The 21234-nt window shown below is 39.1% G+C and overlaps 2 pseudogenes; one reads left to right on the top strand and one right to left on the bottom strand.

The window, feature by feature from the left end:
* Positions 1 to 637: 637 nt before the first annotated feature.
* LOC136159720 (zinc finger protein 33B-like) overlaps positions 638 to 21234 on the bottom strand; it is a 42224-nt pseudogene continuing 21627 nt past the window's right edge.
* LOC136159712 (son of sevenless homolog 1-like) lies at positions 13492 to 17596 on the top strand (annotated as a pseudogene).

Raw genomic sequence — 21234 nt, 5'->3', positions numbered from 1 at the left:
ATGGGAATCTCACTCAGAAGCCAAAGCTGCAAAACTGATGAGCATGAGTTGAATATTTAAATGGTGTGGTCATCACCGAATTCTAAAACTCCCAAGCTAGAATAAGTTAGGCATGGAATGGGTTAGATTGACACTAAGTCAGCTACCAATCTCAAAAAAAACTTCCTTGCAATGAAATACATTATAAAGCACTAAAAAATCCTCAACCAAATGGCACATTTCTTTTAGTATTAATATGGTTCCTCAGTTCAGCTCAGTTGAGTTCAGTTCAGTTGCTCAGTCATGTCCGACTCTTTGCGTCCCCATGAATCGCAGCACGCCAGGCCTCTCTGTCCATCACCAACTCCCGGAGTTTACTCAAACTCATGCCCATCCAGTCAGTGATGCCATTCAGCCATCTTGTCCTCTGTCGTCCCCTTCTCCTCCTGCCCCCAATCCCTCCCAGCATCAGGATCTTTTCCAATGAGTCAACTCTTCGCATGAGGTGCCCAAAGTATTGGAGTTTCAGCTTCAGCATCAGACCTTCCAATGAACACCCAGGGCTGATCTCCTTCAGGATGAACTGGTTGGATCTCCTTGCAGTCCAAGGGATTCTCAAGAGTCTTCTCCAACACCACAATTCGGAAGGATCAATTTTTCAGTGCTCAGCTTTCTTCACAGTCCAAAACTTACATCCATACATGACCACTGGAAAAACCATAACCTTGACTAGACGGACTTTGTTGGCAAAGTAATGTTTCTGCTTTTTATTATGCTATCTAGTTTGGTCATAACTTTCCTTCCAAAGAGCAAGTGTCTTTTAATTTCATGGCTGTAGTCACCATCTACAGTGATTTTTGAGCCCCCCCCAAAAAAGTCTGACACTGTTTCCACTGTCTCCCCATCTATTTCCCATGAGGTGATGGGACCAGATGCCATGATTTTAGTTTTCTGAATGTTGAGCTTTAGGCCAAGCTTTTCACTCTCCTCTTTCACTTTCATCAAGAGGCTTTTTAGTTCCTCTCCACTTTCTGCCAGAAGGGTGGTGTCATCTGCATATCTGAGGTTATTGATATTGCTCCCGGCGATCTTAATTCCAGCTTGTGCTTCTTCCAGCCCAGCGTTTCTCATGATGTACTCTGCATATAAGTTAAATAAGGAAGGTGACAATATATAGGCTTGACGTACTCCTTTTCCTATTTGGAACCAGTCTGTTGGTCCATGTCCAGTTCTAACTGTTGCTTCCTGACCTGCATACAGGTTTCTCAAGAGGGAGGTCAGATGTCTTGGTATTCCCATCTCCTTCAGAATTTTCTACAGTTTATTGTGATCCACACAGTCAAAGGCTTTGACATAGTCAATAAAGCAGAAATAGATGTTTTTCTGGAATTCTCTTGCTTTTTTGATGATCCAGCAGATATTGGCAACTCGATCTCTGGTTCCTCTGCCTTTTCTAAAACCAGCTTGAATATCTGGAAGTTCTCGGTTCACATATTGCTGAAGCCTGGCTTGGAGAATTTTGAGCATTACTTTACTAGCGTGTGAGATGAGTGCAATTGTGCAGTAGTTTGAGCATTCTTTGGCATTGCCTTTCTTAGGGATGGGAATGAAAATTGACCTTTTCCAGTCCTGTGGCCACTGCTGAGTTTTCCAAATTTGCTGGCATGTTGAGTGCAGCACTTTCACAGCATCATCTTTCAGGATTTGAAATAGCTCAACTGGAATTCCATCACATCCACTAGCTTTGTTCGTAGTATGCTTTCTAAGGCCCACTTGACTTCACATTCCAGGATGTCTGGCTCTAGGTGAGTGATCACAACATTGTGATTATCTGGGTCGTGAAGATCTTTTCTGTACAGTTTTTCTGTGTATTCTTGCCACTTTTTTTTTTTTTTTCCATTTATTTTCATTAGTTGGAGGCTAATTACTTTACAATATTGTAGTGGTTTTTGTCATACATTGACATGCATCAGCCATGGATTTACATGTATTCCCCAACCGGATCCCCCCTCCCACCTCCCTCTCCACCCGATTCCTCTGGGTCTTCCCAGTGCACCAGGACCAAGCACTTGTCTCATGTATCCAACCTGGGCTGGTGATCTGTTTCACCCTAGATAATATACATGTTTCGATGCTGTTCTCTCAGATCATCCCACCCTCTCCTTCTCCCACAGAGTCCAAAATTCTGTTCTGTACATCTGTGTCTCTTTTTCTGTTTTGCATATAGGGTTATCGTTACCATCTTTCTAAATTCCAGATATATCTGTTAGTATACTGTATTGGTGTTTATCTTTCTGGCTTACTTCACTCTGTATAATGGGCTCCAGTTTCATCCATCTCATTAGAACTGATTCAAATGAATTCTTTTTAATGGCTGAGTAATATTCCATGGTGTATATGTACCACGGCTTTCTTATCCATTTGTCTACTGATGGGCATCTAGGTTGCTTCCATGTCCTGGCTATTATAAACAGTGCTGCGATGAACATTGGGGTGCATGTGTCTCTTTCAGATCTGGTTTCCTCGGTGTGTATGCCCAGAAGTGGGATTGCTGGGTCATATGGCAGTTCTATTTCCAGTTTTTTAAAAAATCTCCACACTGTTCTCCATAGCGGCTGTACTAGTTTGCATTCCCACCAACAGTGTAAGAGGGTTCCCTTTTCTCCACACCCTCTCCAGCATTTATTGCTTGTAGACTTTTGGATAGCAGCCATCCTGACTGGCGTGTAATGGTACCTCATTTTGGTTTTGATTTGCATTTCTCTGACGATGAGTGATGTTGAGCATCTTTTCATGTGTTTGTTAGCCATCTGTATGTCTTCTTTGGAGAAATGTCTGTTCAGTTCTTTGGTCCATTTTTTGATTGGGTAATTTATTTTTCTGGAATTGAGCTGCAGGAGTTGCTTGTATATTTTTGAGATTAATCCTTTGTCTGTTGCTTCATTTGCTATTATTTTCTCCCAATCTGAGGGTTGTCTTTTCACCTTGCTTATAGTTTCCTTTGTTGTGCAAAAGCTTTTAAGTTTCATTAGGTCCCATTTGTTTATTTTGCTTTTATTTCCAATATTCTGGGAGGTGGGTCATAGAGGATCCTGCTGTGATTTATGTCAGAGAGTGTTTTGCCTATGTTCTCCTCTAGGAGTTTTATAGTCTCTGGTCTTATATTTAGAATTTTAATCCATTTTGAGTTTATTTTTGTGTATGGTGTTAGAAAGTGTTGGAGTTTCATTCTTTTACAAGTGGTTGACCAGTTTTCCCAGCACCACTTGTTAAAGAGGTTGTCTTTTTTCCATTTTATATCCTTGCCTCCTTTGTCAAAAATAAGGTGTCCATAGGTTTGTGGATTTATCTCTGGGCTTTCTATTCTGTTCCATTAATCTATATTTCTGTCTTTGTGCCAGTACCATACTGTCTTGATGACTGTAGCTTTGTAGTAGAGCCTGAAGTCAGGCAGGTTGATTCCTCCAGTTCCATTCTTCTTTCTCAGGATTACTTTGGCTATTCAAGGTTTTTTGTATTTCCATACAAATTGTGAAATTATTTTTTCCAGATCTGTGAAAAATACTGTTGGTAGCTTGATAGGGATTGCATTGAATCTATAGATTGCTTTGGGTATTGCCACCTCTTTTTAATATCTTCTGCTTCTTTTAGGTCCATACCATTTCTGTCCTTTATTGGGCCCATTTTTGCATGAAATGTTCCCTTGGTATCTCTAATTTTCTTGAAGAGATCTCTAGTCTTTCCCTTTCTGTTGTTTTCCTCTATTTCTTTGCACTGATTGCTGAGGAAGGCTTTCTTATCTCTCCTGGCTACTCTTTGGAACTCTGCATTCAAATGGGAATATCTTTCCTTTTCTCCTTTGCTTTTAGCTTCTCTTCATTTCACAGCTATTTGTAAGACCTTCTCAGACAACCATTTTGCCTTTTTGCATTTCTTTTCCATGGGGATGATCTTGATCCCTGTCTCCTGTACAATGTCATGAACCTCTGTCCATAGTTCATCAGGCTCTCTGTCTATCAGATACAGTCCTTTAAATCTATTTCTCACTTCCACTGTATAGTCATAAGGGATTTGACTTAGGTCAAACCCGAATGGTCTAGTGGTTATCCCTACTTTCTTCAGTTTATGTCTGAATTTGGCAATAAGGAGTTCATGATCTGTGCCACAGTCAGCTCCCGGTCTTGTTTTTGCTGACTGTATAGAGATTCTCCATCTTTGGCTGCAAAGAATATAATCAATGTGATTTTGGTGTTGACCATCTGGTGATTTCCATGTGTAGAGTCTTCTCTTGTGTTGCTGGAAGAGGGTGTTTGCTATGACCAGTGTGTTCTCTTGGTAAAACTCTATTAGCCTTTGCCCTGCTTCATTCTGTACTCCAAGGCCAAATTTGCCTGTTGCTCAAGGTGTTTCTTGACTTCCTACTTTTGTATTCCAGTCTCCTGTAATGAAAAGGACATCTTTTTTGGGTGTTAGTTCTAAAAGGTCTTGTAGGTCTTCATAGAACCGTTCAACTTCAGCTTCTTCAGCGTTACTGGTTGGGGCATAGGCTTGGATTACCATGATATTGAATGGTTTGCTTTGGATCAAAAATTAGCTAAAAAAATGAGATCTTCAAATTTCAAAGAATTGAGTACACCACCTTCCAGAATATTTCTTATTTATATTTAAGAACTGTGGGTCTCAAAAGCTATAGTCCCCCAAAATGGGAAATTTTACTGAGATCATCTAGAATTACAATGGCCATTATGAGGAATGTTCCAACTAGATAAGATCATTCATTTAAGAAATGCACTTGAAAGAAAGAGCTCCCAAATCAAACAGAATGGATACTTATTTTATACACAGAAGCCTCCAAAAGAGTTTAAGATTCCAAAACAGCATCTCTGAAAGATTCACTGCAAAAGGCTAATAAAAAATTAGAGAAAAAAAAGAGGTACCTAAAAGACTAAATGATTAATGTGACTCCAACCACACCCCTTCTATTCTCCTTTAACTGAATACTTAGTCTACTATCTGAATTGCTTTTCTACTCTGAAGAAACTATAATACCATAAGTAAAATACCACCAAGTTAGTGGTCTTATAACTGCAACAACTCCAAATCCAGAAACCTAGAACATGTGAGCCTCCTGTTTCACCCTCTTAGGTGTCCAGGAATAAAACACTGACCCGGAAATCAGTGTCTCATTTGCAATAAACTATGTTAGTGGAAAAAAGAATGTCCTTGAAAACTTTGTCAAGTCCTTCCACAACAACTTGGATGCCTCCATTTTCACTCCAAAAGTAGAGTCCCCACATGGGGCCCTCCTAAAGTTGACAGGACTCTGAGGAATCCTCCAGTAAACTGCTAGCAATTATTTCCTTAAACGTCCAAGAGAAACTGAGACAGGAAAGAAAGGGGGAACAGGGCACAAATGTTCAAAGAATGAGGAGGGAGACACAACCTTTAAAAAAACAGGATACAACACAAAACTTATTAGAACCAACTAGGTCTGAGATCCCATGGACAGAGGAGCCTGGCAGGCTATAGTCCATGGGGTCACAAAGGATTGCAAGAGTCAGACCTGAGATGGCAGAAGATTTGACTTGCAGTATACCTTAAGCTTCATTTTATCCTCACTGTAAAACACAGGCATATGCTAAATGACAGCCACAGGCACCACAGCAGCTCCAAGACTGACCATAAAAGGCCAAAAAGCAGGCAGTGGCCCAATTCCTGGAAATTCCCACCCTTCCCCAAAACAGTTAGAACATTCCTTCCACTCATTAGCATTTTAAATTACCCATCCCATAAAAACCAACAACCCTATACCCAAGAGCCAGTCTCTGAGCTAGTCCGCATTCTGCTTATGGAATATGTATCCCTCTAAATAAATTTGCTTTCCCTTTACTTTGTCTCATTCTTGAATTCTTTCCTGCTTGAATACAAGGACACTCACTTGATGGTGTGTTCCAAGGACTCACCCATGTTTCCTCTCTCTTGTGACAAAACAAAAATTAGTGGAAAACTCTAGCAAACAATGGTAGATTTGGGGGCAAAACTCTTCATTTTAAACCTCACTCATCCCAGAACCTGCAGATGGGATCCTAGGAAAACTGGCAGAAGCCAGCAAAGAATTCCTACCAGAGTCAACTGTCCTGGATCTATATAGAGCCTGTTTAAGAGAGGAAAGTAAATTCTCACGTTGTCCCTTTCTTTCCAAATTCAGATTTTCATGGATTTAGTTTTGAGATACCTACGGGACCGCAAGGAGATCAACCAGTCCATTCTAAAGGAAATCAGTCCTGAATATTCATTGGAAGGACTGATGCTGAAGCTAAAACTCCAATACTTCGGCCACCTGATGCGAAGAACTGACTCATTTGAAAAGACCCTGATGCTGGGAAAGATCGAAGATGGGAGGAGAAGGGGACAACAGAGGATGAGATGGTTGGATGGCATCACCAACTCAGAGGAGATGAGTTTGAGTAAACTCCAGGAGTTGGTGATGGACAGGGAGGCCTGGCATGCTGCAGTCCATGGGGTCACAACGAGTTGGACACGAATGAGCAATTGAACTGACTGACTGACTGGTTGTCATCCTTTCTCTCCCAAGGACAACTACTGCCTTCCTGTTTGTCTTGTTTTGTGTGCTGAGAACCTAGCTTGGTTTTCTGCCTGCCTGGTGAGTCAATTCCTAGGCAGGTTGACAATAAGTCCGGGGTAACCGAGGAGAAGAGCGGGATCTGGGGCCCTTGAGGAGGAGATAGGGGACTGGAATTCTCAACGAGGAGGAAAGGACAAGCTTTCTCTACATTCCTTAGTCTTAGTAAGGATTACGTAACAATGCTGTATCCTGCTTAAGGGCAGTTTCTCCTTCCTGAAAACTTTCTGACTAATCCTGTTATCTTAAAATGTATATTATGAGAGTGGGTCTGGTAAAATCTTTCTATTGTTAATTCTAATCCTGTCATCTTAAAATGTAAATTGTGGGGGTGGGTCTAGTAAGATCTTTACAAACTTGAGACATTCTTTTGATTTATTGTAATCACCAATTTAAAAAGTACATAATTCCCTTGCTAAGACTATCCAACTGGGCACTCTCCATCCCCCTTCTGATGTCTATGTCAGAAGCTTACTCTGTCCCTTTTTCACTTTAATAAAACTCTGCTACACAAAACCTCTTGAGTGATCAAGCCTGGTCCCTGGTCCGGAAGCTAAATCTTCTTCAGAGATTACAAATCTGACATCATTTACCATAAGCTATCACTGGAACATGCAAACTATTGATTCTTACATATGTAGGCAGCTCAACTGCCAGTCTGGGGGCCAAAAAATATGGCCTGATGGAAAAAGTGGGTTGCACCTCATCTGTGGCTAGGGGTCTATCAACCATTGCTAGCTCTCAGGAACTGTCTTACTTTCTTGCTATCTTTGGGAGTGGTTCTGCATCTTGAAGGGTAGTATCTTCTGTACACTCTTTGGCAAGGCTTCTCAGGCTCAGCAAATAAAGCGCCTGCCTGCAACGCAGGAGACCCGGGTTCGATCCCTGGGTTGGGAAGATCCCCTGGAGAAGGAAATGGCAACCCACTCCAGTAGTCTTGCCTGGAGAATCCCATGGACACAGGAGCCCGGCGGGCTACAGTCCACGGGGTCGCAAAGAGTTGGACACGACTGAGTGACTTCACTTATGACCAAGAGGTTGTTCAATACTGCCAGAAATAGTTACTGTTTGTCTCTACTGAAACCTGACAAGCTATTTGAAAAAAAAATTTTTTTTTTTCTTTTAAGTAGCTCTATTGTCAGCAGTTGATCAAACTGGAAGCTGATATTCAGACCCTCACAGGAACTTTTAAAAGGCCTTCTCCCGTAAGCTAAAATGAAACTGTGTAACCAGAAGGAAAGAAAAGCATTCCATCCAAAGTGAAACAGCTGTAAATCTAGACCAATGGAATCTTCTGATTTCCATCTTGATTGAGGATCTTCTCTCTAATATAAAGAAAGGAGCAAACTAAAGATAATATAGTCTGATGGATGGGTTAGCTTCTTGATGTGATTCAAGTTGCAACCCAATTTCTTGAGGAATTTAAAAAAACTGGTATTGTTTTATAAATTTAGTCTTCACAAGAACAAAACTGCAGTTGCAGAAGCAAGTCAAATTTCACTTATCCTTTTTACCAACCACAAAATCTTCCCTATTCATCTCAAAAGCCTTAGAGATACTGAAAAAGATCTGGACTTAGGAAACAATAGTCCTGCTTGGTGGAACTTACATTCTTTCTCTGTACCTTTACAGAGTCACCTCTAAGAATCCAGGTCATTCTTACCAGAATTCAATGGAAAAAAGTAGTCGTTTCAACAAATGGATGTGAACAACTAGAAATCCACATCCAAAAAAAGTGAACATACACGGACTTACATATTTAATAAAAATTAATGCAAAATAGATCATAGTGGTTTCAGTAAAAATGGTGGAATAAGGAATTCAAAATTATGCAATTCCATAAAAGCAACAAAAATATGGGCAAAAACTGTCAGAATAAATTTTATGAAATCTAATTAAATTAAAACCCTGCAACCAAGTCAGAGAGTTCTTTTTTTTCCAGTTTTTTTTTTTTTTTTTTAGTTGGAGGCTAATTATTTTACAATATTGTAGTGGTTTTTGCCATACATTGACATGAATCAGCCATGGGTTTACATGTGTTCCCCATCCTGAACCCCCCTCCTACCTCCCTCCCCATCCCATCCCTCTGGGTCATCCCAGTGCACCAGGCCCGAGCAATTGTCTCATGCATCCAACCTGGACTGGTGATCTGTTTCACACTTGATAATATACATGTTTCGATGCTGTTCTCTCAGATCATCCCACCCTCGCCTTCTCCCATAGAGTCCAAAAGTCTGTTCTATATATCTGTGTCTCCTTTCCCGTCTTGCATATAGGGTTATCGTTACCATCTTTCAAAATTCCAGATATATGCGTTAGTATATTGTATTGGTCTTTATCTTTCTGGTTTACTTCACTCTGTATGATGGGCTCCAGTTTCATCCATGTCATTAGAACTGATTCAAATGAATTCTTTTTAATGGCTGAGTAATATTCCATGGTATATATGTACCACAGTTTTCTTATCCATTCATCAGCTGATGGGCATCTAGGTTGCTTCCATGTCCTGGCTATTATAAACAGTGCTGCAATGAACATTGGGGTGCATGTGCCTCTTTCAGTTCTGGTTTCCTCGGTGTGTATGCCCAGAAGTGGGATTGCTGGGTCATAGGGCAGTTCTATTTCCAGTTTTTTAAGAAATCTCCACACTGTTCTCCATAGCGGCTGTACTAGTTTGCATTCCCACCAACAGTGTAAGAGGGTTCCCTTTTCTCCACACCCTCTCCAGCATTTATTGCTTGTAGACTTTTGGATAGCAGTCATTCTGACTGGCATGTAATGGTACTTCACTGTGGTTTTGATTTGCATTTCTCTGATAATGAGTGATGTTGAGCATCTTTTCATGTGTTTGTTAGCCATCTGTATGTCTTCTTTGGAGAAATGTCTGTTTGGATCTTTGGTCCATTTTTTGATTGGGTCATTTATTTTTCTGGAAATGAGCTGCAGGAGTTGCTTGTATATTTTTGAGATTAATCCTTTGTCTGTTTCTTCGTTTGCTATTATTTTCTCCCATTCTAATCAATGAATATAGTAAAGTTACAGGATATAAAATTAACACACAGAAATCCACTGCATTCCTATACACTAACAATGAGAAAACAGAAAGAGAAATTAAGGAAATAATACCATTCACCATTGCAACAAAAAGAATAAAATACCTTGGAGTATATCTATCTAAAGAAACAAAAGACCTATACATAGAAAACTATAGAACACTGATGAAAGAAATCAAAGAGGACACAAATAGATGGAGAAATATATTGTGTTCATGGATTGGAAGAATCAACATTGTGAAAATGAGTATACTACCCAAAGCAATCTATAGATTCAATGCAATCCCTATCAAGCTACCAACGGTAATCTTCACAGAACTAGAACACATGATTTCACAATTTGTATGGAAATACAAAAAACCTCAAATCCAAAGCCACAGCCTCAAGCCAAAGCAATCTTGAGAAAGAAGAAGGGAACTGGAGGAATCAACCTGCCTGACTTCAGGCTCTACTACAAAGCCACAGTCATCAAGATAGTATGGTACTGGCACAAAGATGGAAATATAGATCAGTGGAACCAAATAGAAAGCCCAGAGATAAATCCACAAACCTATGGACACCTTATCTTCAACAAAGGAGGCAAGGATATAAAATGGAAAAAAGACAACCTCTTTAACAAGTGGTGCCAGAAAACTGGTCAACCACTTGTAAAAGAATGAAACTCCAACACTTTCTAACACCATACACAAAAATAAACTCAAAATGGATTAAAGATCTAAATGTAAGACCGGAAACTATAAAATCCCTAGAGGAGAACATAGGCAAGACACTCTCTGACATAAATCACAGCAAGATCCTCTATGACCCACCTCCCAGAATATTGGAAATAAAAGCAAAGATAAACAAATGGGACCTAATGAAACTTAAAAGCTTTTGCACAACAAAGGAAACTATAAGCAAGGTGAAAAGACAGCCTTCAGAATGGGAGAAAACAATAGCAAACGAAGAAACAGACAAAGGATTAATCTCAGAGAATTCTAATTCAAGGAACAGGGCTGATTTTTGGTAAGAACAGTGAAATTTTGGGACATTCTAACCTGCCCCCATCACAGTTTCCACTCTCCAGCTCAGGAATAAAGTGTCAAAATAATAACCCACGTTTCCAGTATTAGAAGAATCACAGCAGACCCCATTCACAAACACTTATAGTTTATTTATCTGACCTGTCTGATAGCACAGCTCAAAAACTTTGTGTTTATTTCAGCTAATTCAAAACTGGTTCAGTATTAGAGCTGCTTCCTAGACAGAATCTGTCAAAAATATTTACAGACTGATGCTGCCTGAAGAAATGAGCGGCATATGAGGTGAAGCTACAATTAGAAAATCCCAATAAACTAACACAAAAGGGATTAAAACTTAAAAAAAAATTCAGCAAGTGGCATTATATAAGATTAACCCACAAAAATCAATTATTTCTATACACAATGAAAATCTAAAAAGGAAATGAAAATTATCCCATTTTCATCAAAGATAATAAATACCATCAAAATAATAAATATCAATAGTTAATTTACTCAAGGAGGTACAAAGCTTTTAACACTGAAATTACAAAATATCACAGAAAGAATAAAGAAACCTAAATAAATGAAATGATATCTCATGTTTCTGAATTGGAAGACCTTAATACTGTGCATATCACAATATTACCAAAAACAATCTACAGATTTATAATCTCTATCAAAATTCAAACAGGTTCTTTTGCAGAAATGAAAAAGGTGATCCTCAAATTTATAAGGACTTGCAAGGGATGCTGAACAGCCAAAACAATAAAGAAAAAGAACAAAGTTGCAAGATTCACATAATCTGATTTTTAAACTGATTACAAAGCTACATAATCAAAATGGTGTGGTACTAACAGAAGGATAGACATATAGACCAAAAAAATAGAACTGAGAGTCAAGAAATAAACACATACATCTGTGCTCAATTAATTTCCAATAGGGGTAAGTGAAAGTGAAGTCACTCAGTTGTGTCCAACTCTTTGCAACCCCATGGACTGTAGTCTACCAGGCTCTTTCGTCCATGGGATTTTCCAAGCAAGAATACTGGAGTGGGTTGTCATTTCCTTCTCCAGGAGATCTTCCCAACCCAGGGATTGAATCCGGGTCTCCTGCATTGTAGTCAGATGCTTTACCATCTGAGCCACCAGGGAAGTGGGGTAATAACAAATCATTCAACAGGAAAACAGCAAATGATCCTGGAACAACTGGTTCTTCACATGCAAAAGAATGAAGTTAGACATTTACCTGAGAATAGATACAAAAATTAACTCAAAATAGACAAAGTCCTAAGTGTGAAAGCTAAAAATATGAAACTATCAGAAGGAAACAGGCAAAAATCATTATGCTCTTGAATTAGACAATTTCTTATATATACATGAATCCAAACACACAAAAAAGAGAAATTGGATTTCATTGAAACTGAAAACATTTCTTCATCAAAGAAATTACATTACTAAGAGTAAAACGACAACCTACAGTATGAGAGAAAATATTTACATATTATATATCCAATAAAGGTATACAATCCAGAATATATACAGAATTTTTATACCTCAAAACAAAACAGAAACAAAAACAAACAGTTAAAAATAAGAAAATACTCTATTGAATAGACATTTCACCAAAGAAGATATGCTAGTGGCCAAGAAGTTCATGAAAAGAGGCTCAATACCATAAGTTATTAAGGAAATGAAAATCAAAACCACAGTAAGATACCACTAACACCCAAGAGGATGAGTAAATGTTTTATATACACAATATCAAGTGCAGTTAAGTATTAGAAAAATTGGAGCCCTCATATATTCTGATGGGAATGTAAAATAGTGCAGCTGCTGTAGAAAAGTTTGGCAGTTACTAGCAATTCCACTTCTAATTATAAACAAGTATTCACCCAAAATATGTATGTTTATAGCAGCATTATTTATAGTAGGCAAAAAGTAGAAACAATCCAAATGTCCACCAACTGAGGGATGGATAAACAAAATACACTAACTACACAATGGAATATTATTCAGTCATAAAGAGGAATGAAGTATTTTTATATAAAAAAGATGGCCCTTGAAAGTCTCATGCTAAGTCAAAAAAAAAAAAAAAAAAACCAGACATAAAAAAGGCCAAATAGCACACGATTCCATTTACATATAAAAAGTTCACAGTAGGCAATTCCATAAAGACAGGAGATTTAGTGGCTTGTTACGGATGAGGATGAGTGAATAAGCGGGATTCTGGAAAAGAAAAAGGATATTAGGGAAAACTTAAAGAAATCTAAATATTAAACTATGAACTTTAGTCAACAATAACGTCTCAATACTGGTTCACTAATTGTAACAAATGTACTGTATTAATATATTAATAATGGGAAATAGCTGTGGAGTATATGACAACAGAAAACAATTTTAAAGAAAATGGGCCAGGCCGGAGCGTCCCTCCACACCCCTCCAACAGCCACCGGCTCTGCGACCTAAGCAGACCAGCCCAGAGGCCAGCGACCGAGGTGGAGAGCAACCTAGGGTGGCGCCGGCGGGCCGGGGATGGGTGAGAGGCCTGGTCCCTGGGCAGTGTTGCCTGATGATGCCGCCACCACCGCCTACCGGCTGCGTTCTCTCACCGCGGCCAGTGCCTGTGGGATGTGTGGCCAGGCGCCAGCCTCACCCCCAGCCTCACCTCCGGGGCTAGCCCAGCACAGCAGCTCGGCCCCCTGCGGCATCCAGGCCATCCGCTGAGACTGTGGCCCGGTTCAGCACTGGGAGCTCTCCCTCTGGTGACTCCCCCAGCCCAGCCACCACTGGCCCTCTCCCTGCCCAGACGTAGGGGCATGCAGGCGCAGCAGCTGCTCTTGAGTTTTTAGCTCAAGAAAACGCGCCCAAGTGGTGGTGTCTGCGTTGAAAAAACGTCCAGGGGCAAGTTCATCCTACTGTTGAGTCTAGCGATGATGATCTTCAGTATGCTGAAGAATTAATTTTGCAATTATTAAATATGCAATGTCAAGCTCAGCCCCTAAGTTCTTCAGATGTAGAGGCACATGTTCAAAAGTTTCCCTCATGCAGTTGATAAATGGGCAATAGTTGATGCCCAGTCGGCTACTGAAAAGAGGAAGCGAAGAAACTTTTTTCTCTCTCCCAGTAGAAAAAAATTCATCTTTTGTTAAAGGGGGCCCTAGATTGTAAAACTGACCACCAGGTTTCTTTTTACATAGTAGCAGTGTTAGAATACATTTCTGCACACATTTTAAAAGTTGGTGCAAAATATACAGCATTATGAAATTACAAAACAAGATATTAAAGTGGCAATATATGCTGATAAAGTATTGATGGCTATGGTTCATCAAGATGTAGAAGATATATTATCTTTGATGAAAGAGCCTTCCACCTCAGGAGAACAATGTTATTATGATTTTGTAAAAGTATTTATGGCAGAAATTTGACATATATAAGGGAAGTTAAATTATAAATGATTTTAGAGAGTGCTTTGTCATTAATACAAAACTGTTTTTCAGCTAATGATGTAGAAAATACATTTGGTCATATAGTGGATATACATGAACCTGGTGGAAAGTTACTGGGCCATATAGAAGATACTGTAGAAATGACAGATGAAGGCAGTCACCATCCATTAGCAGGAAGCTGCTTTGAAGATAGCAGAGGAACTGACATTTGATACATTTGAATCATAACGCTCAAGATATTCTATGACCTGGTTTTCATGATCATTTCCTTAGTCAGTTATCAAAGCCTGGAGTGGCACTCTTGTTGTTTTTCAGTCACTAAGTCATGCCCGACTCTTTGCAACCTCATGGACTGCAGCATGCCAGACTTCCCTGTCCTTCACCATCTCCTGGAGTTTGCTCAAACTCATGTCCATTGAGTCAGTGATGCCATCCAACCATCTTCCTCTGTCACCCCCTTTTCCTCTTGCCCTCAATCTTCTCAGTCAATAGGCAAAGGTTTCAAAGAAGCTGTTCAATATGTTTTACCCAAGCTACTTCTAGCCCATTTACCACTGTCTACATTACTTCATACTTCTGAAGCAATAAGAAGAGTGAAGAACAAGAAGACAAGGAATGTTTGAATCAAGCAATAACAGCTCTGCTTAATGGTCATAGTGATATAGGGGAAAAAAATATGTTCTAAAAGTCTTGCAAAACGTAGACTGGGTGAATCTGCATGCTGGATTTATAATCAGCAAATGAAGGGGAAACATCTAGCAATCAAGAAAATGAACGAGATTCAGAAGAATATTGAGGGTTGGGAGGAAAAGACACTGGACAGTGCTGCAATGAATTTGTAAAGGAAGGAACTCTTACACATGTAGGAGAAACATGAAAGAAACATACTTCTCGTTGATGGCTTAATGATTTGCTGTAACTCAAATCATGACTAGCCAAAACTTCCTGGTGCTAGCAATGCAGAATATCACCTTAAAGAAAAGTTTTTTTTATGAGAAAGTTACAAATTAATGGCAAAGATGACACTAGTGAGTACAAGCATGCTTTTGAAATAATTTAAAAGATGAAAATAGTGTTATGTTTTCTGCCAAGTCAGATGAAGAGAAAAACAGTTGGATGGCAGCACTGATATCTTTATTGTACCAGAGAACACTGGAAAAGATGTTTGATGTAACGATACTATAGGAAGAAAAGGAGGAGCAGATGAGACTCCCTAGTGCTGATGTTTATAGATTTGCAGAGCCTGACTCTGAAGAAAATATCATATTTGAAGAAAACATGTAGCCCAAAGCTGGAATTCCAATCATCAAAGCAGGAACAGTTATTAAACTTATAGAGAGGCTCACATACTATATACACATGGGTCCCAATTTTGTTCAGACATTTCTCACAACACATAGATCCTTTTGTAAACCTATAGAACCTATAATAGAAAGGTTTGAAATTCCAGAGCCTGAGCCAACAGAATCTGATTGCATAGCTTTAGAGAAGATTAGCCCTTGAGTGCAGAACTGAAAAAGGTTTAGAATACAGCCTGTGCAGGTGTGAGCATTAAATGTATGTTGGCACTGAGTAGTACACCACTATGATTTTGAAAGAGACTCAAGATCTTTTGCAGCTAACAGAGGAATTTATTAGAACAGTAAGAGGTAAAGCAATGAAAAAATGGGTTGAATCAATCACTAAAATAATCGAAAGGAAAAGAACTGAATTGCAAGAGACAAGGGACCAGGTCATAATATTACATTTCAGAGTTCACCTCCCAGGGATGAATGGCATATAAGTAGACCTGGTGGAAAGAGAGAATTTTGACCATGTAGAGACTTTTGACCTGCTCCCCTTAAACCAACAGAAATTGCTCGACAGCTCACTCTACTTGAATCAGATTTATATTAAACTATACAATCATCAGAATTAGTTGAAAGTATGTGGGCAGAAGAAAAAAGATTAATTCTCCTAACCTTCTGAAAATGATCCAGCATACTACTAATTTCACTCTGTGGTTTGAGAAATGTAGAAACCGAAAACTTAGAAGAAAAAGTAGTTGTGATAAGCTAAATAATTGAGATTCTGCAAGTCTTTCAAGAGCTGAACAATGTCAATGGTGTCCTTGAGGTTGGCCATGCTATTAATTTATTACCTGTTTACAGACTAGACCACATGTTTGAGCAAAATACAAAGATAACAAAAGAAAATTTTAGAAACAGCTCATGAACTACAAGAAGATCACGGTAAGAAATATTTGAGGAAAAAAAAGGAATATTTGGCAAAACTCAGGTCTATTAATCCATCATATGTGCCTTTCTTTGGAATTTATCTAACTAATACATTGAAAACAGAAGAAGGCAGCCCTGAGGTCCTAAAAAGGCATAGAAAAGAGGTTACAAACTTTAGCAAAGGGAAGAACATAGCAGAAAAATGGCAGGTGAAATTCAGAAATACCTAAATCAGTCTTATTGTTTATGACTAAAATCAGATATCAAGAAGTTCTTTGAAAACTTGAATCCAATGGGAAACAGCATGGAAAAAGAATTTACAGACTATCTTTTCAAGAAATACCTAGAAACAGAATCATGAAACACTAAGCCTCTCTCAAGATTTCCAAAAGAATATAGCCATTCACTAAAAGCTCCCAGTATTTGTCCATTAAACCCAAGACCAGGTACTATGAGACACTCCACACCTCCACAGCAAGAGCCAAGGAAAAATAGTTAAAGTAGAACCCCTGAAAGTGAAACAGAAAGTATATATAGCATTGGCACCAAATTCTCCAAGAACACCATTAACACCTTCTCCTGCTTCTGGTTCTTCCAGTACCACAGATGTCTGCAGCACACCTAATTCTGACCATTCAAGCCCTTTCATTCAAGATCTGCTTCAGTATCATCTATAAGTTTAACCAAGAGCACTGATGAAGTGCCTGTCCCTACCCTCCTGTTCCTCCGCTAAGATGACAAGCGTCTGCTCCAGCAGAATCTTCACCATCTAGGATGACGTCTAAGCATTGGAACAGCCCCCCAGAAATTCCTCCGGGGCAACCCATGCCAAAAGCCTATTCACCAAAATATTCCGTATCAGACCAGACTGCTATATCAGGCCCTACTGGAAGCTCTCCCTTGTGACCTCCATGAGAACCCATGAGGATACCTGATGTTTTCTTAAACTCACCACTATACCTCCAACCTCCCACTTTGGGGGAAAAAGAGACCATAGTAATGCCTTTGTCCCAAAAGGCCCTTTCCCCTTTACACCACCTCCTCCTCAAATACCTTCTCCGCATGGCACAAGAAGGCATTTGCCATCACCACCAACACAGGAAGTGGACCTGCATTCCACTGCGGGGTCACCTGTTCCTTGATGACAAAGCACTTCTCAACATATCCCTAAACTCCCTCCAAAACTTGCAAAAGGGAGCATACACCCATCCATGCACAGAGATGGACTACCACTGTTGGAGAATTCCCATTTTTCCTGAGTTCCTCTGTACCAGGATGTATGTTTTCCTATCCCCAAATCCATTGCTGGTGGTGGATGCACTGAATGTGCTAGCACCGAGGGCTTAAAATTAGAACTCCAAACACTAACGACTCTACTTCAAGATGCAGTATAAGACAATAAATTTTAACCTAGATGTAATTACAAAGTGGAAATGGTATCTGTTTAAAATATGGGAAGACTTATCTAGAGGACTGGACAACAGATTGCACTTGAAAATCAAGTAAAGGGACCTTTTCCCAGCCAGTAAGCAGAAGTTCTCTTTTTGTGAAGTGATCTTTATCACGAAAGGGGTGGAAAACATAGTCTAGTGTTCAGCAGGCCCACAGGATGACAGTTTTTTTAATTCAAAATATTATGCATTTTTAAAAAATAAATCTTAAACAGGGGTCTTCAAATCCTCCTTTGTTTTTCTTTGCTTTTACTTGTCCTCCTTTAGAATATTTTCTTAAAATCATTCGGAGGACTGTGAGAAAAGGATGTGGTACCTGACCTTACTGGAATAAAGGCCCAGCACCATACTCCTGTTCTGCTTACAGATTATCATAGTGAACTGAATGGGTACTGAGGTTTCACCAAAGAAGTACTTCTATTTTTTAAGAATAATTATACCAATTTTATCAGAAAAGACCCTGATGCTGAGAAAGATTGAAGGCAGGAGGAGAGGGGACGACAGAAGATGAGATGGTTGGATGGCATCACTGACTTGATGGACATGAGTTTGAGCAAGCTCCAGGAGTTGGTGATGGACACAGAAGCCTGGCATGCTACAGTCCATGGGGTCACAAAGAGTTGGACACAACTGAGTAACTGAACTGAACTGATACCAATTTTAAGAACATTCCCCTACTCACCCTCCCTACACAAACAAAATGTGGTGGTCTTGCCTTCAAACAAGAGAAGTTTTGTGTCATTAACAATGACAGAAGAACTTTTTAAAATATGCAACTGTCAAGTATATGATTTATATTTAGGAAACTGTTAACTTATGCTAGATTCTCATTTTCCCCCATTCTCCCACAAAAGTTTACTGGTTTTCCATGTTGTGGCTTGTGGCTGTCCCTCTAACCATACTATGGAAATGCAGACACCCAGTGTGAAAGGAGCAGTGAACACCTTCATTTTAATTGCTAAGTGGTATTCTATTGTATGCATATATTACAATTTATTTATTCATTCATCTGTTGTTTCTAGTTTTTGATTGTTAAGAACACAGCTGTAATGAACTTAATGTGTATTTTTGTGAAGACATCTGTTTTTATATTGATTGGTTAAATGCTGAAGAGCAAGATTTCTGGGTTGTTAGGGTTATTACATGCAGTGTCAAGCTTTTCTGACATGGTTGTTCCACTTTACATTTCAGTGTGCAGGAGTTGCAGTTGTTCCAGTTCTGTCAATGCTTCATATTGTCACTTTTTGATTTAGCTATTCTAATAGCTATTTTATTTAACTGTGGTTTTCATTTGAATATCCCTGATGAATGACGATGTTAGGCATCTTTCACTTATTTATTGCCCACTGTGTATCTTATTTTGTGAAGCATCTGTTCAAATCATTTGCCACTTTTTAGTTTGGGTTGTTTTATTAAAAAGAATCAACTAAAGCAAAATATACCCACGTGTATAAATACCAAAACCATGCATTTGAAGACAAAAGCAAGTTGCATAAAACATTCTCACTGATATTACTTGTTAAACAATGTTATTACACATATATACATGCAATGATACATGTGTATTATTGTAAAAGTATGAGATATGTGGGATCAATATTAACCAAATTTAGAATCTGTGGAAGATGACAAAGGTTACAGGTTGTAGAACGGACTATGAAAAGCTTCCTGTGAATCTGGATGGGGGCACTGAGGTCATATACACTAGAGTATTCTAGCCAGTACACCAGCTTCATTCACACTCAATGTTTCTGGTTACTGAAGCAGTCTCAAAGCTACCCCTTGCTGTTCCTGGCAATTGTTCTGATGTGGATCTAGTCCATTCTGAGATGCCCCAGAGGCAGGCCTGGGGCTGAACCAAACCATTAAGCAGGACAATCACCCCTCAGCATTTGCTGGGGATTGGTTCCAGGATATCTCTTCGAATACCAAAATCAGCAGATGCTAAAAAGTAGGCCATCCATAGCCTCAGGTTCTGCATCTGTGGATTCAGCCAACCACAGAACTGCAGACAGGAAAACACAGACAGGCAGGAACTGTATTTGCATGAGTAATAACACAGTTAGGGTTCAGATTCATCAAATACATGTAATGACTCATGATGGGGAGGACCATGAGCTGACATATGTTTCTCCAAAAGTAAAATCAGAGACTTAGAAGATTATTTAATGTGTGCTTTTTTATTTGCCTGACATACAATAACTAAGAGATAATGGGCTCCAGTTTCATCCATCTCATTAGAACTGATTCAAATGAATTCTTTTTAACAGCTGAGTAATATTCCATGGTGTATATGTACCACAGCTTCCTTATCCATTCATCTGCTGACGGGCATCTAGGTTGCTTCCATGTCCTGGCTATTATAAACAGTGCTGCAATGAACACTGGGGTGCACGTGTCTCTTTCAGATCTGGTTTCCTCAGTGTGTATACCCAGAAGTGGTATTGCTGGGTCATATGGCATTTAGAAAGATGGTAACGATAACCCTATATGCAAAACAGAAAAAGAGACACAGAAGTACAGAACAGACTTTTGAACTCTGTGGGAGAAGGTGAGGGTGGGATGTTTAGAAAGAACAGCATGTATATTATCTATGGTGAAACAGATCACCAGCCCAGGTGGGATGCATGAGACAAGTGCTCGGGCCTGGTGCACTGGGAGGACCCAGAGGAGTCGGGTGGAGAGGGAGGTGGGAGGGGGGATCGGGATGGGGAATACGTATAACTCTATGGCTGATTCATGTCAATGTATGACAAAACCCACTGAAATGTTGTGAAGTAATTAGCCTCCAACTAATAAAAAAAAAATAAGTAAGAGATAATCTTATGAATCAAACAGATGTAGGAAAATTTTCTTCCAGAACTTGGCTACTACTAATAGTAGTACTAATACTACTAATAGTCATATATACCACGCCTGGGGAAAGGTGTCAACATCTTATTTTTTTTTTTTGAGACCTTCATACACAGATTGTACTTATTGTATGTCAGGCAAATAATAGGAATGATATCAATAATACAGTCTATGTTAACAATGACATTTTATTGGACAAGAAAATTGATACTGAGATGAAAGTCTTAAAGATTTTTTGAATGTGAAGGTTTTAACAGAATTCAGGTTTTATTATAGCTGAAGTTTGTATTGAAGGAAGTCTGTCAACTTAGGAAATATGGACAGAAAATTTCTTTATTCTAAATGTTATGTTTTGTACTAATTTCAAATTTTTTCATAGAAATAAAACTGAAAACAGGCATTTACAAAAATATTAACTGTGTAATGTGACTTATGGTAGAAGCTTTTTCCACATTCTTTACATTCATAGGGTTTCTCTCCTGTGTGAGTTCTCTGATGAATTATGAGGTGTGAATTCCTAGAGAAGGTTTCTCTCCAGTGTGGATTCTCTGATGTAAAGTGAGGAGGGGTTTCCTAGAGAAGCATTTCCCACA

This window comes from Muntiacus reevesi, chromosome 2, assembly GCF_963930625.1.
Source record: "Muntiacus reevesi chromosome 2, mMunRee1.1, whole genome shotgun sequence".
Classification (NCBI taxonomy): Eukaryota; Metazoa; Chordata; class Mammalia; order Artiodactyla; family Cervidae; genus Muntiacus; species Muntiacus reevesi.
Note: the sequence above shows the minus strand (reverse complement) of the source record. Positions and strands in the feature narration are given on the sequence as shown.